The sequence below is a fragment of the Seriola dumerili genome, unplaced genomic scaffold (assembly GCF_002260705.1).
Source record: "Seriola dumerili isolate Sdu_G_001 unplaced genomic scaffold, Sdu_1.0 BDQW01000092.1, whole genome shotgun sequence".
Lineage (NCBI taxonomy): Eukaryota > Metazoa > Chordata > Actinopteri > Carangiformes > Carangidae > Seriola > Seriola dumerili.
Window position 1 is genome coordinate 1,413,042 of NW_019174347.1, and position 16,843 is coordinate 1,429,884.

The following is a 16,843-nucleotide window of genomic DNA, read 5'->3' on the forward strand; positions in this document are numbered from 1 at the left end:
CAGATGGAGAAGCAAATATTGGGGCCCCAACAGGGAAAAAAGGGCCCATGATGGCCCCTCATATTGGTACTTTTTCAATGACAACTATAACTTCCCTTAAACTTCCCATAAAGACAGTATGCAGTGTACTGCTCCCCCCCTTAGTGGGACCCCTGATGATGTGTGCTGTGTCTAGCGTCTACCACATTTCCTGCATGTGAGACGTTTGGCGACGTCTGTCAATCAAAGAGTCTAGGATCGCCACAGTGTACGACCCTCTCAATTTCACATGCAGTCGTGTGACTTGGTTTGCCCACCTCCTGCTCCTCTATTGGTGAAGAAGAAATTTTTAGCAGAAGTTTCTCGTCACAGACCCCACTCTCTTCAACACACTGACCTTTAATGTTTTCTTAATTTTAATGTTTTATATTGTGTTTTATGGACCAGTGAATTTATTTTCATGCATAATTTGTCCGTTTTTTGTGCCAAAATTTGTTTTTTTATGCAATTCACATTTGTGGAGATGAAGCTTTTATTCTGAAAAAAAGACAAATATTTCTCATTGCACCCTCTGTTCTACATGAAGCAACTAAAACTTTGACTTTTAACAGTCACTTTTCAAGTCTCGAGGAGGCTGAGTGTTGAAAAATGTTAAAAAGATTGATCTTGGGTGGAATAACGCTTTACCACAGCTGCTCTTATCACCAAAGGCAAAAAGTGTAGGAGTGTCGCTGCATGTAAAATGACACTGGAGCACTGTTCCTTTAAAAAGCGTGGGCGAGTGAAAGAATGTAAGGAGGAAGCAACACTCGGCGCGGACACACATACACACACACACACACACACACACACACGCACACACACACACACACAGATCACATCTTCAAAACTGAAACGTGTATTACCCCCATCCACAGACTCCAGTGTCGAGCTCTTTAAATCAAGTCAGATGTGTGTGTGGGAGGTAAAAGTTGGCCGGTGTTTCACTCAAAACACAGAAGGTGTGAGATTCTTTGCAGGTAAAGTAGGGAAAGGTTTCTGTGGGGGCTGATAAAGCACAGAAAAAAAACAAACATGCTTTTCTGAATATGACTCGAGGCCATGGTGAGGAAATGACTGAGACATAAGACAAAATACGTTCAGGCAGAAAAAACAAATCATCTTAAAAGGGTTATATTTACATGCTAGCAGCCTGAGACGCATACCTTATGCTTCAGACATGGTTTGGATGCAGCCTGTCATATTTGATGGGTGTTATCCGCCCAGCCACAAGAATGGTCTTTTAAAAATCGTCAGAAAAACCAGAATGAAAACACTCAGACAACAGAGAGGACTCATTTGCATTCCCACGCTCAGTCATGTGCAAGAAAATGATTGCTTGTGCATAATTTTGTCACCAGATACCCTGGTGTCTTGGCAGATTCAGGATATGTACTTTTGGATCAGGCAGCTTCTGTAATTCTTTCATAAAGGTGCAGTAACAAACATACCAGACAAGGGAGAAGTGCACAGACAGTGAAAACAGAAAAACAAGACTTTATGTAAGCTGTTGAGCGTCTTCAGGGTCCAGTGAAGGGCTCTCTGCATTCCTTTGTGCTAAGCTCTTGTTTTTCTGGACTCAGAGGGGCATGGCTGGACGTTACTGAAGCCTGAAAACGCCTCGGATCACTGAGCTAATGCAACACAGTTTGTGTGTACTTCAGGCACCCTGCATGTGACCACCTGAACTTCTGGGGTGAAATCCAGGGCACAGAGACCTGAAGTTGGTCAACACACCCGCAGGGGCAGGTTTACTGTTCTGTTATCCTAATGGATCAGATTCAAGGCTTTCTCCAGAGGAAGAAAATATTTGCAGGGACTTACAATAACTGCAACAAGCCTTGATTTCTGCATCAGCTGCATTTCAATCAACATAAATCAAGGAATGACAAATTTGAAAAAGTACATGGAGCACACTGTATTAGAGCTGAAATGATAAGCAGAATGACAGAAGATAAACCAGTTACAATTCTGATCATCAAGTGACTGATCAAGTGGGTTGCTGAGAAGCAAAACTACTCTTCTGTGAGGCTACACTTACGACGTAACTGTGCCAAATGCTAACATTAGCAACGCTAACACACAATGACAAAGTTTACATGCTGATGTGTTGTAAGTTAGATTGATTGGAGGTATTTTGCCATAGAGCACTGGACAAACTGAAATGGTGACATGACGATGGCACTAAATTAAATGGGATCATTAAAAAGACGTGAACCATGAATGTCACAGGTTTGAGGGGTAAGTAGGACCCAAATGCAGCCAACTCTTGGGAGAACGGTTCAGACAGGTTTGTTCAGAAAACGTGAACGTGACATGAACAAACCCCGAACAAAACTGACGAACCAACACAGACAAAGGGGAGCACAAAGACTATATAGACACAGGAGGCAAGGTGATTGCACACAGGTGAAACACATTAGGGCGGGGCAGACAATCACTACACAGAAACAGGACCAAGACAGGAAGCCAAAACACTGAGACACACAAGGAACCAAATTACAAAATAAAACAGGTGCCAAAAGTCCAAAACAAAACTAACAAAAGGTGTCTGCCATTGAAAAACATGACAGAATATCTGTGCCAAATTTCATGCCAGTGCTGGAGTGGTAGGCTTCGTCCTCATCGCAATCCATCTAATGTTTGTTGAGATATTCCAGTCTGGACCAAAATGGTGGACTGACATTGTAAACATTAGCTGCTTGTATATTTGTCACGACTGATATATCGTGCCAAACAAATGTACACTTTCCACATTGTCCAAAATCATGCACTCTACCTTCGACATGATGAAAGTACAGTCAGTTGACGATTTAAAGCTGCTGCATATTTTTGTATCGATTTGATTATTAAAACACATTAAAAACATGAGCTTTGAGGTGCATCTGTGCATAAAGCAATGTGTTTAGTTTCAGTGGAGAAGGTTCAGTGTTCAGTGATGGTTTAGATGCTCTTCTACAAGGATTATTATTAACACAATATCTGCATGAACAAACCTGTCTGGTCATTTAAGCTGTTTTGTAAATAATTCACCTGTAGAGGAAATAGTAAACAAGAAAAACAGGTAGCTGTTCGTAACGAGATGAGTGTATGTTCAGTGTGTGAACAAACGGCTATAGAAGTTTGGGCTGAGAAGAGCTTCTCCTTGACCTTGTGTCATCGTCCTTGGTCGCGGGCCTGAGAACAGGCACTAATCTCTATTATTAATCAGGTCGTGTTTTGCCATGTCGTCACGTGGGACGGTTCTCTCAGGAACACTTCTTCCCATCTGTCTCACGCTGATCAGGTTTCATTGACAGAACCTGATACAGTTTCTGTCAACACCCATTTCCTCAAGACATACTGTTCAACCTGGATATTTTGGTTGGAGGCTCAAGGGGGGGGCTTGTTGACATGCATGACTCCAACCTCCAACACAGAGGAAGATAAAAACAACACACCGAGAAAATAAGGGCTTGAATTGATTTTGTAAAATCAATTAAGAACTTATCACAGAATCCTTTCTGGGAGATAAAGACGGGCCAGACTCTGTTGGTGAACTTTGGACGTGATTGGTCAAAGCGGATCTTTGCTCCTGGTCTGAAGATATGCTTCACATGCTATACAACATCAGCTCATGACAGTGATGACTGTTTTCAGTAATAATAACTGCATGAATGTATGAGATAAGTGAGTGCTGGCTAACTGAATGAACGACTAGAAAAACCTCCACCAGCTGACAAAGAACCGAGCGCTGTGTGACTGTGTATCGGTATTTTCGGTATGACTAAATCACCTCAATCACAGTCCAGAGAAGTGTGACAAGTCGAAAGGCTCTGAGCTCGGGCTGTCAAAGAATATTCTAAAATTCAATTATATAATCAAATTGTAAAAAAAAAAAAAGAAAAAAAAAACATCCACACATTTTATTATTTAAAAAAAAAAGAAGCTACTTCAGGTTTTGGTCAGCAGACGGCGATGCTACAGTTAGACTGCTATTGCAGGACTTGCAAACTGTGCGTACATCTCCAAAAATATGCACCGAAATGAGCATCTACACAAGTGGTTATGTCTCTTTTTGTATTGATTTCTTTTCTTATGGACATAAAGCATAAAAACAGATAATCGAATGGTTTTTCAAAGGAATATTCGAATGTCATTTTGACCTTTGTCTTCAGTTTTGACAGAGCTACTCTGAGTTGTACAGGGCAGATTTTGGCAAACTGCTCAACTGAACGTGTGAGAAAGACCATGTTGGAAATAATAAATAATAATAACATACAGGAATTATCCTTTCAGATGTTAACCGTGTTGTTTAAGTTTCCCATTAGCTTGTAACAAGATGCATTTCAGCTGCAATCTGCTGTAATTCTGGTCGCTAATCAAAATGAAAAACAGGCAGGAAAATGGTGACAAGCATCAACAGCACTTTTTGCAGGGGTGGGTTCGGATGGGGTCAAAGGAAGTGATGTTAACTCAGAGAAACAAAATGCAGCACCAAGCACATTCGAGATTAAACGCAGTCGGTTTGTTCTCACTGAGGTCAGATAACCTATCACTGATTTATCAGAGGAAGCTGCTCTCAGTCAGCAAGGACTGAGGTCACATGAATACTTAAGATTTAACACTCATGTTAAATCAGTATAAAGGTCAAACAAATGCAGCGGGTCACTTTTAACTAAATACGACTTAGCGGCATAATATAGCCGGCAAATTGTCAAATCCTATACAAACGTATAAACCTATTTCTAATTTCGTCCCACCGTTTTAGTATCAAGTTTCTAAGCAGTTCCGGCTGAATGGTCTGATCACTTGTTACTGGTCATAAAATTTTAAAGTAGCTGAGCTTAGAGGAGAAATGACATCACTCCCTTGTTAAGTGTGGTATTATCTTCCTGTGTCCTTGAACTTAAGTGCGTGTGTGTTTGTATGTGTTTGGGTGGGGGATGTTATTCTATTCAGGTGCAGTCGTGAGTAGGTGGCTGTTGTTTTTAGCATATTTCCGCCATTGACAGTAATCAGTAAACACTCTAAGAATTTGTTGGTGTCATAAAGGTACTGTGTGGTCGAAATATTAGCAGCAACATTCCCAGGCAAAGATGAAGTGTGTTACCTTTGTAGCACAGAGGGCACAAAATCAGCAGGTATCACTAGTAAAGCATTTTATCTTCCCTTTGAAGGTGCCTCTGTGATATGTTGGTGGTGAAGCCAAAACTCCAGTTTGTGACTCTCATGTAATCACTGATACCAGTCTCATATCTGTACAGCAAATTTAGAGCTGCCAACAAGCTGGTTAGCTAATAGCTTAGCACAAAGACTGGAAACTGGGGGGGGGGGGCTTCATATTTAGCATATAGATATGAGAGTAGTATTAGTCATCTCATCTGACAGGTAATGTCACATTATTTACCACAGTTTTGAAGACATTTCTGAATTCCCCTGCCTGGCTATGGTGTTGGTATGAAAATATGATAATGTCTGCTGCTTTTTTCACACGTAGCACCTCCAATGAAATCACCCTGCAGGCACGCAGCTGGCCACCAATGATGTTAGACGTTGATAATGTGGTTGAATGTAGGAGGTTGTGACCAAAATTCAATGTCACGATAATGTCAACTGACAACAACTGACATTGATTGACATTTGTTTTATTGGTTTTCAGTTGCCAAAATCCAACATCATCCAAATATCTCATGCCAACACCATCGATAGAGTCCAGCGTCTTCATGGCGTTACATTGAGGTCCGGTGTCTTAATTTTATTTTACTGACTTCCTAGCTCCTCCAGCGAGGAGACGTCAACTCAGGGAACATTAAGTAAGTGCATTAGCGATTATGCTAAATCAAGTCAACGTACAGAACAGAACACACTCAGGACTGAGTTATTAAAGGACATTCCTCTGGTCAGATGATTAAGAAAGACATGTGATGTGTCTCTGAAGCTTTTGTTCATACTAAAGTCATGCATACTTGAGTCAAGCAAATACAGGAGAGCAAACAGCAGCAGCTCCTGCACAAACAACCTCAGATCAGATGACATACTATAATGGCCCATGACAAACATCCTGCATGCATTTATGCACACTTCATGCTGCTGTACACGGGCTGCTGTACACCTGGCAGCTCAAGAGTTTTAGCGGCCTGGACATTATCATTCAGTAAGTAACCAATCATAAAGCAACAAACAAATCTTTAAATAAACAAGTGACAGGAACTGGTCAGCTGCTTCTGGAAACATAAAGGGCAAACCCAGACTCTCACGTGCTGTGGTCTGACATTAGTTTTCCCTGTAACAGAGGGTTTGAGTATAAAAACGAAAGACAGCATAATAACCAAAACAAACACTGATCTAAGAAGCATGTCAATAATCTAATTAGTTAACAGATACTGATCCATCATAATTGCTTTACATACCCTCCACATGATAATCCCACCACCCACACAGTCATTGCTCAGGAAGTTTGATCCCACATGTGCCCTATTGATCTGATTTACAGCCCTTGATAAGCCTCAGCTTCATTTTGAAAAAATATTCCCATATCAGATTTACGCCAACGGTTTCCTGTTAATACCACATGTTTGGCCTCACCGAACATGTGAAAATGCAAATGTTATTGCACCTTATTTGTATCTTTTCAATTCAGTTCACTGAGTATAAATGATCACAAACTTTGTGTTAATGCCCATACACTGTCGCTTGTGTTGAATCTATTTTTTGTTCCCATTGACGGTAACACCGTTTGAAAGTATGAGGAAATTAACAGCATTTGTGAATCATTAACTGTCATTCTATTTTTTTTACATTCTAAATGTCCAACAATTAACCAATAAAAACATTAAACCGTCAATGTTACTTGTATTGTAAAGCAGTTATCAAAACACATGCTGCAACTCTTCAGTGTTTACAATTGAAATTATAAAGTGTTGATAACCATTCAACAACTCCTACCACACTGGTAATCATTGATATTAGACATACACAAACAAATGAAGGTTTCAGGCTGGTGTTTTACTATATTACAGGTGTACATATTAGTGCTTGTCTCAATACTTTCTGACTTCCCTACTGTGCCTGAAACTCAGCTCCATGCCCATTGGTTCCTACTAAAAGTGTAAACCTTTAAAAATGACTCCTGTATACATTATGATGTATGGTTTCACTATTTGAAAAGGCTCAGTAATTTACTAAAGCATCTGGGCACTGTAGTTTTTAGCAAACATTACTCAAACAGGAGTAAATAGAACTTTTGTAAGGGACTATTTTCATCAGCGGATTAATACACATTTTATGCTTTATGTTTATTTCTAGCAGCAGGAAGCTGTATGCAGGATTGAATTTAAAATAAACTACAGTGTTTGTATTCGTGGTAATGAGGGAACATGTCGACTGTGTTTTTGGACAACAGTTGAGTTCTATGGCAAAAAGGAGTAAGATACATCAGATTTAGTAGGAGATCAATACATTGCTGATTTTGGTCTTTTCATGACATTTGTAGACAATAGCGAACATTGTGAATCCTTTCCCTTCAGGTGAAGTTCAAAGGAACTTCAAAAAAGCCACAAGACTATTTATGGACACATCTGACCTTTTGCTAAAATGCCAAACCTCTCTTCCTGGTTTAAAGGGACTTTGATTGATTCTAGTACAGTAGGATTTAGATTGTAACACACTGGATTAAACCACTGCAAAATATCCCAAATATTTAGGATAATTCTAAAAATCCATCTGATCAGCATGGCAGAATTTGAGAGGATTATCTTTTCAAATAGCAACAAATTTAGCAACCTTTTCTTTGTCTGTGAAATGGCAGGCTAACAACACAGGGATCGAGCCTTTACCAAACAGCTTTCTTTCTGGCAATATGAAAGCGACAGGCTGGAGCTGGCAGGCCTTCTTTGTGTCTTTGGTTATCAACTGAGTGCTTATTTTGTCTGTGCTGTAATCCTTCCAATCGTCATCCATGGGGGAGGATGAAAGACTTCAGCCCTGACCCAAATTCACAGAAAGACCCTGAGAGACAAAACAATAGCAAAGCTTAAAGAAAAGCCCCTAATTATCGTTTTTTGGGTTGCAACAGGGGAACCACTGAAAACGGTAATTTCATCTGCTTAGTAAAAACATTTATGAGAGCTGGGAACAACACCTAAGACTCTAACACCAGGTCATTGCCATTGTCTGGAGATTACACTCACACTTGGCTGGAACAGTTTGTGCCGAGTATCTGGTAAGTGAAATGTACTGGGTCGGGATCTGGAACAGTTGGATAACATCTGGACAGGGAAGTGAACAAGCAGTGCTTTTCCTATTCATTACCTATTGCTGAGGTGCCCCTAAGCAAGACATTTAACCACATCTAATGCCCCAACAGGCTGCTGAGTGGCCAGTATCCAGGACTGCGGTTTACCTGGTCAACTCCCAGGTGGTGTGAAGCAGGATGTTGCTGAAAATGACCGTGTATGAACAGCAAACTTATCAAGAAAGGTTTATAAAAGGTTTGGATGATTTAAAACCTTCTGATATCTCATTGTTCAAAACTCTTTGAACTGTGAACTGAGCTTGTAAATGTAATCCCAACCCACTAAAACAAAACCACGCTGTTATAAAGAGAAGAGTGTTCACGTCAGGTAAGGTAATAGTTGTAAAGTACACTGCAAAAAAGGAACTGAGGGAAAACCCCAATCTGGACTGATTGTCAAGTCACATTTCTTCTCATGAGATTACAACAGAGGGATTTGGTGGAATTACTTGGTTGAACTTCAGCCACCAAAACAAAGAGGGGGGATGAAAGTTAAACTCAGTCCAAAAAACAAGCTTCTTATGGTACATTTGTCCTTACACTGGCACTTCAGTCATGCCATTGTGCCAATAAGTTGCATGAAAGGGGAACTACACCAGTTTTAAACAACGAAAGTCTGTCTTCAGGTCTTGGGGTGTACGACTGAGTAATGGGAAAAAAAGGTGTACACATGAAGCCTGATGATTATCTTCAGTGATGATACTTGAGTCAGAGCCAGTTGAGGCTGGAAACTATAAGTTAGTGTCTGGGGGGGGGTGTGGAGTTTGAAAGGCGTGAGCTCACCAGACCACCTCTGCTTGAGGCTAGTGGTTCAAGGCTACATAAGCCACTTCCACCATAACACACACAAATCTCTGACCGAGTTCCTTTCGATATTATAGAAGCACAATGCTAAATCAGTGGAGTGCTCTTTTAAGTAATATCTGACTGCATCAGACTCTTCTTTCTGAACACATTTAATGCCTTAGTAGGTTCAGTAACAACAAGGAAGATATCAGCCTCTTTGACATGTCAGATATTTGTCCTTTCTCACTGGACACCTTCCTTCTTGCTTTGTCATTTCACACAGGGAAGGCAAGGTACAAACTTGTTTGAGCCACAGGTATATTGGCGGGTCGGTGAAAGCCAGAGGGACTCAACCAAATGGAAATCTGCATCACACTGCAGAACAGTTGAGTGTTGATTCCCAGTGGGATCAGCAATTGTGGAAACTGCAGGGAGTCATTTAATTTTCATGTTAGGATAAAAAAAAATATTTCTTAGGTGGAGCAGTAATGTGACCTGTATGTAAGATTTAGCTTTTGTTGTTTGTTTGACATGTTGAACTCGTCAGGCTCAAATTCTGATTCTGAATGCTGCGTGGTCTGACCACAATCCAAGATCCAACCGGGCTGCGTTCTGTAAGTAAACAAACATTGCTCGCTGTGTGACCCTTGAAATGTAATCACACCCAAAAACAGACCGATAAATGGGCCTTCTGTTTACAAAGATTTATATCCATGTGGTTAATAAGTGTGAACTTAAAAAAGAAAAACAAACGGAAACCAATGGAACAAAGTCAACTCTGAGGCCTGGTTCAGATCACACACAACAAAGTGTAGGTGTGATCACACCACGGTAAAATAAAATTGTCTTCCATATTTCACAATGTGGTTTAACAGCTGCTTTGTCGGAATTAGAGCAATGGAAACAATTTTTTTTATCTTCGCTGAGGGGAGGTCACAGTTCATGCTAAATACAAGTCTAAAGTGAGAATCCTTTGAACATCTACATGTGACTGTGATTAAAACAGGTTAAGAATTAACTTCATCTTTTGACACAGTTTGTCCAACTTAAATGTGATGAATGAATCAGCTGAGCAACATTTTATCAACCAGGCATCAGCAAGGACAGAACCAATGGCTTTACGAGTTAAATGAAGAATGAATTGTGGTTTAAGACTTAACCTGAACATTGCTCCTACTCCTCATGGAGGCAGTTTTAGGATTTGCTGGGTTTTTCACCTTTCTGCTGCTGTGTTACTTTTGCTAGTTAGATGGTTTGTATTTGAAACCATCAAAGACTTGACTAACAAACTTTCACCACTTTGGAAATTACCTACATTTTATTTATAGCCTTATAGCAAACTTGCATGTGCATTAACTTGGTCAAACACTATATATCCATTCTTCTGAGAGTGTGGGAAAAATGTTTAAGCCTAATAAAGAAATAAAGAAAATAACTGAAATACATACTTGAGGAAGACCTGAGTTTAATTTTAATTTCAGATTAGAACGTTGTTTCTTTTTTTTTTTGTCATTTTCTATTTGTCAATCTGATTGTTATGGTTAACTTTGGTTTCGCTATCTGTGGTGTTAGGAAAACCCCACAAATTCCTTTGGGCACATCGGATATTGTAAGTGACTGAGTTGAAAAAAATTTTTAAAAAAAGGTAAACGCATGCGAAACAAGAACGGTGATGACGTCTTTCCTGGGGCAGATCCGGAATCCAGTCAGTACAAAAAAATGGCAACAAGAAAAGTTCCTGCAGTGGAAAGGGGCTAAATGACTTTGCTTTAAAACAATACAGGGGAGCTGGGTTAGTGGGGACATGTAGCTTCAGTTACTGGTGAGACAATGAAATATGATCCAGGAAGTCCAGTTTGAGTAACATATCCCATGGTAAACAATAGAGTTACAGCAATCACGTAAAGTAACCCGCCACGTGTGATTGGACACTGCAGCGTCTTGCTGGATTACGTCCTGTGTTGTTGAGCAGGACTCTTTGCAAAAGTTGAGCCAGGCTCATCTCTTTTGGCAGATAACCCCTCTGCACTGACAGTCCCACTGTGCCGCCATATATCGAGCTATATTCCCTTCACAGCCCTTTCCTTTGTAACTACAGTTGGTGAACTACCAAAGTAGTGAGTAGTACTAATACGGTAGTTCACCGGTTGGAAAACTGTAGTTCCAAAGGAATGCATCGATGAATTGATGGCAAAATAAAGTGGAGAAAATATTCAAGATTTAGCATACACTTACACTAAAGTGGCTAAACTAAAACATGTTTTTTGTGGATGCCCCCGTCCACAGCAGCGCGTCGCTCAGCTTCTGTGATGCTCCCGGCTGCTTCTCTAAACTGGGAACGCGCTGATCTGAATCTACTTCAGGTAATACGCTGACTATAGTTAGCTACCGCACACAACCCTTCATCAAATAACCAGAACTATCACTTTAAGGTGGAACAACAATGCTTGAGTTGTAAATTTTGACTTTACACGGCCATGGTTAATTTTTTTTTTTTTTTTTTGCTGACAAAGTGCCAATCCCAGCTACAGATGAAGGAGAAAGGCGGGATCTATAACTACCCTGCTCGTGATGAGCTCATCTCTGGAACTTCTCCTCGAGTCATCTCCCAGCTAAAACAAGGATTTCAACACACTCATCCATTCAGTGAGTGCTGCGGCAAAAAAGCATGTGATCCAAAGATGCATGACTCGGCTGTGGCGAAATGATAATCGGTCATATGAATTACGTGCAGCCACATGCTGGGCCTCTCCTAATGACTACATGAACGGGTGACTATTGGCAGCACAGTTGTTTTTTCTTTTTTAGTAAAACACAGTGCCTCTCATTGAGCTGGGGTCAATGACCTTTGAACCACTGAGCTTTCCAGATTGTTGTGAGGAATGTCGGAGGCTGCAGACGTCAACAAACTGCCATCAATGCTCGACAAACACGTAGCTCCCAAACAAAAGGTGAAGTCGGGCTGGGGGGGGGGGGGGGGGGGGGGACAAGCTGTAACTGACACTGACCATTTGACCCTCCACCCACCTGATGGTTTATCCAGACATAACAGTATCACACCTGGGAGCACTCGGGTCAGACAAGCCCGGACCTGTTACAGTTTGACCCCCCTTCAATACCAGACGTCAATGTAAAGAGGCGCCTTGCTCAAGTCACGATGCTTCTGCAAATATCATCGGAGCCCATGCATTATCTGTTACAGTTCATACAGGTTCAGTGGTTATAAAGGAAGTGGTTGACCTACTTCTCATGTTTGTCACCTACTTTCATTGTTGGGGAACTGTGTCATCAACAAACTGCTGTGTATCTTGTCACAGTTATATATCTTATTTTGTCTTCTAGTATATTTTATATTCATTTTATTTTAATGCTGTTGGTTTCTGAGAGGCACAAAACGCAAATTTGTTGTATGACGTCAATGAAACAAAACAAGCTTGTTATTTGGACGAGACCAACTACATTTTTATATATTAAACTTACATCTGTTTGCTAATTACCCATACCATTTAATGATCATTACATACGTATCAATCACAATATTTATTTGAGTGGAAGAATTCAGATGTTGACGCCGACCCTGACAATATTTTATTACCATTTATTCATTTAGTAATATTTATCAAAGAACAGATATTGACTTTTGTTTTACATAGAACATAGAACCGATCTTGAGTCACAATTTGCCTATTTTATTGCTTATGATAAACAGGCAAATATACGATCAGACCATCAGAAAATAATTCCCAAATTAACTTTTGTATTCTCTTATGTGTTAAAATGAACAATAATTGTTGCATTTGTTGTGCTACGGGAAAAAATTAACTGCATATATTGTCTTTTGCGAACTAAAAATGTTGAAACATGCTGTTGTGTGGTCTCTTGTGATTTGTCTGCTCAGCTTGGGGACAGTTACAACAACTTGTTGCAACCATCCTCTCCCTATCAGCCATGACAGAGCATCATGTGCTAGCTAGACACGCTGACCTTGACACAGGCTAACCATGTCCCTTAAAAGGTCAACGCAACAATGATTCGAACCGAGTAAGTTTTGATTAATTCATACAAAAGGTCAGGACAGTTTGACAAATAATACTGCTCACGAAAAGAAATGTTTTCAGTAACTACAGGTGCACATATTTTTACTTAAGCCTCGAAGCACAAGTGAAGACATTGAATTTGTCTTCTGTCTTCCAGGTGGGGGGAGGGTCTAACTAAGCATGTGCAATTTCAGCTTCATCACTATAGAGAGTTTCTGAATGGAGGAATAAAACTTGTTGCAATTGTCCCCTGTCTCCTACATGTGCAGAAGAAACACTTATTGGACGTTTAATTGTCAGGTTTAAAGCGGGAAATCCGAACCTGTGTGTTCGCACTGCAATAACCAGGTTACTGTAAAACCTGTGGTTACATACAGCTGGTCAGGAATCAAGTTTTATCTGAAACCATTTTTTTTTTTAACCAAAGCGGGGTTACTGGAAGTGTAAGGGGGATACGCTTCAGCTGGAAAAGGTTTGAATAATGTTTGGGCCGTGGGCAGTGAGGGCCCGGTGAGAGCTCAGGAGGGTTATGTTTCTTTATTGTGGAAATGTGCCTTATAGGTAATGTGTGGTTAAACTTGTTCAATTTTAGTTTCATTTTGATTCTGATGTTCGACTTATGCACAGCTGCTAGTGATGATGTTTCCTTTAGTCCCGCCACACTGCTGATACTGTCATTTTTGTCATGTTTGAGGTCTTTGTCATGCACACGCTAACACGTGAAAACCCTGTTAGAACTCTGTTACTCTTTTTCCTTTTTATACTTATTTCAATTATTTATTTATTTCATTTATTATTTGTATGCTATTATTTTATTCGTTTTTATCTCATTTTAACGTTTTTTTTTTTATGTTTTTCATTTTACATCAGTTTTTAACAGGTTTTTATGTTCATTTTATGTGATGCATTTGTATGAAAGGTGTTATACAAATAAAGTTTCTTATCATTGACATGACTGCATGTCAGTTGGTTTTGGTCATGTAGTTATTTGCAATTGTTTTTTCGTAAACTTGCACCATGAAAATAAAATATCAGCTATGGCAAACACTAGTGTATTTAAGTGTCTATTCTGCTCACATCTTACATACTGTTCATCAGTCGTGTCATCATCAATGAAGTATGGATTCTCTGCAGGCTGGAATAAGGAGTGCAAGGACTAATTAAAAGAAAGAATGACGAAGAACAACGCTGACATGTTAAGGCTTGATGGAGCAGAAAAATAACTGCATGTACCAGTTTAGGAGTGCCATGTATACACTGCCAGGGCTGGGAATTTATTCTTAGAGCAAATGTCCTGCTACTTCCTTCCCGTCTGTAATAAGCCGGGAATTTTGCTGGGAACGTCACGCCCCCCTTCCAGACAGAACATTGGCCTTGTTACTAAACGGCTCTTTCCCTCTGTGTGAATAAAACAAAACATGGAAAGTCTCCAGTGACCTAACGGCGGGTCAACGACCTGTGTTAGAGTACACAGTGTGCTGAGAAAGAGACGGTTACAATAACTTCTGCTTGGGCGAGGCAACGACACGTAGCTGCTGTCTCACAGCAGCCAGAGTGAGCTGGCAAAAAGTATGTGAATACTGCAGCATTATCACACATATGAACATTCATAAACACACACTTAAAACCAAGTTACATGACATTAAGATTTAACTGAAATACTTCTAATTACTTCATAATATCAGATTCTAAAATGTACAGCATTTTCATCACCTCTCACAGTTAATGCAAGAATACCTGCTTCTTGTTTCAGCAAAACTATTGCATTGCATAACAAAGTGGAAAGGTCCAACTTTTGCAAAACTGAAATGATTAATCGATTAATCGATCACTGGAAGATGAATCAGTAACAGTTTTGATCAACTATTGATTGTTCAATTCACTTTTTGAGCAACAATTCCAACCGCTCTGTCTCCAGCGTCTTCAGGGTTAGAATCTATTGCTTTGCTCTGTTTTATATCACTAAACTGAATATCTTTGGCTTCTGGACTGTTGTTGAGTTGTCACTTTGGAGTTACATAAACTGATGTTTCACTTTCAGATGATTAATCAAAAAATAAAACAAATCTGCAGATTAATCGATAACGAAAATAACCGTTAGTCGCACCCCTAAGCTCTCGCATGAAATTCCCATTAATGAAATGTGCGCTACAATGCAGCTATCGTGCACACTGACATAGCTATGGTAATACATCCATAAATATAAAAAATAAAAATTCATCAATGAAATTCTTGGGTAAAAGAGAAGAGGGAGGTTCGTAGCTGTGAATCCTAAACCTGCACAGCTGGTCACAATCAGACCAGGTGATTAAATCCAGTTAAATCATTGATTAAAGCAGTTTCACGTTAAAAATCTGTGTTTTCTCGATTGTTTGGCAGACACAGGACCGCTGCTAACGTTTGCTCAGCTTGTTTCTCTGATTAACTTAAGATCCAGATGTCTGATGATTAAAACTGTTCATCCAGTTAAAAAAAAAAAAAAAAAAAAAAAAGATCTAGAGGTGTGTTGTAAAAATGTGGTCAATTTTGACACAATGCAGAAAGTTGATATGACGTCATTGACAGGCAAGCAAATGATGAAATCACAGATTTACCTGGTTTGAAAAATGCTGCAGGATGATGCAAGTACACAACTCAACATAATATCTAACAGAGTGTAGTTGTTTTTAGACATTTTAATGCAACTATACATATTCAACCTTTAAGTGGGACAGACTGACTCTTTCACGCAACTAATATGTTTGTTTTTAGTGCCGTATGTAGCCTTAATCTTCTCTAAGACACCACGGGACTAAGAGTCTGAGATTTGCATATACTCACATTTAAAGACGTGTGTAAGCATCAACTTTCAACAAGTATGATTTAATTACAGAGCGAGGAAATAGGTTAACACATTTTCAGCCGCCTGATGTGGGAATTGGGATCCTCAGTCAGGCTGTTATGGCTCAGCACATACTGAGCTTATCAACTCAAAAGCTGCTTCAGCACCTTTAAAGGACATTACCAGGACCGATGCGTCTGCTTTACATTCAAACCAGATTAAACAGGGGAATGTGTTGACGTCCATATACAGATAATTGTAGGAATAAGTGGAAGGCCTGTGTGTAATTCAAAACAGCAGATGTAACACGGAACAGTGTTTACAGGGAATCTCACTACAGAGAACTGTGTATGCAGATTTCTGCAGTTTGCATAAAGTTTTGTGGCACCTGGCGGCCGACAGGTGTTTCCAAGGAAAAAGGTTCTCGCGGTGGCCATTGGTGGCCTAAATGTGTGGAAAATTAAAGAGCACCACCCACTCAAATGGAAATTAAAAATAAACCTGACAGTGCAGGCTACACTGGGTGACAAGTGGTCTCTGGGAAGTGTAGTGCAAGAGGCAGCAGAGCAGTTACAGCTCAGCACCAAACATGGAAACAATATAGCACTAAAAGCAGAGGAACTAAGGCTTATTTACAGTATTGCCCTGAGACACATGTAGACGTGGTTTGCTCACAGTCGCTTATGCTGATAGCGGAAAAGAGCTGAGCGGACACCCTCAGGGTGCTCGGCACAAATACATAAACAGGTTCTGTATATTCAAATAGAGCACAGACTGTAGGCTAAGATTTAATTAAAGACTCTGTGAAGCTCCAAGACAAACTGCAAGCCTCTAATTCTTCACCAGTGAAGCAGCTCTAGAAGTTCTTTTGATGTTTAAGTACTTTTTGGTCTTTTTGTTTTTGCA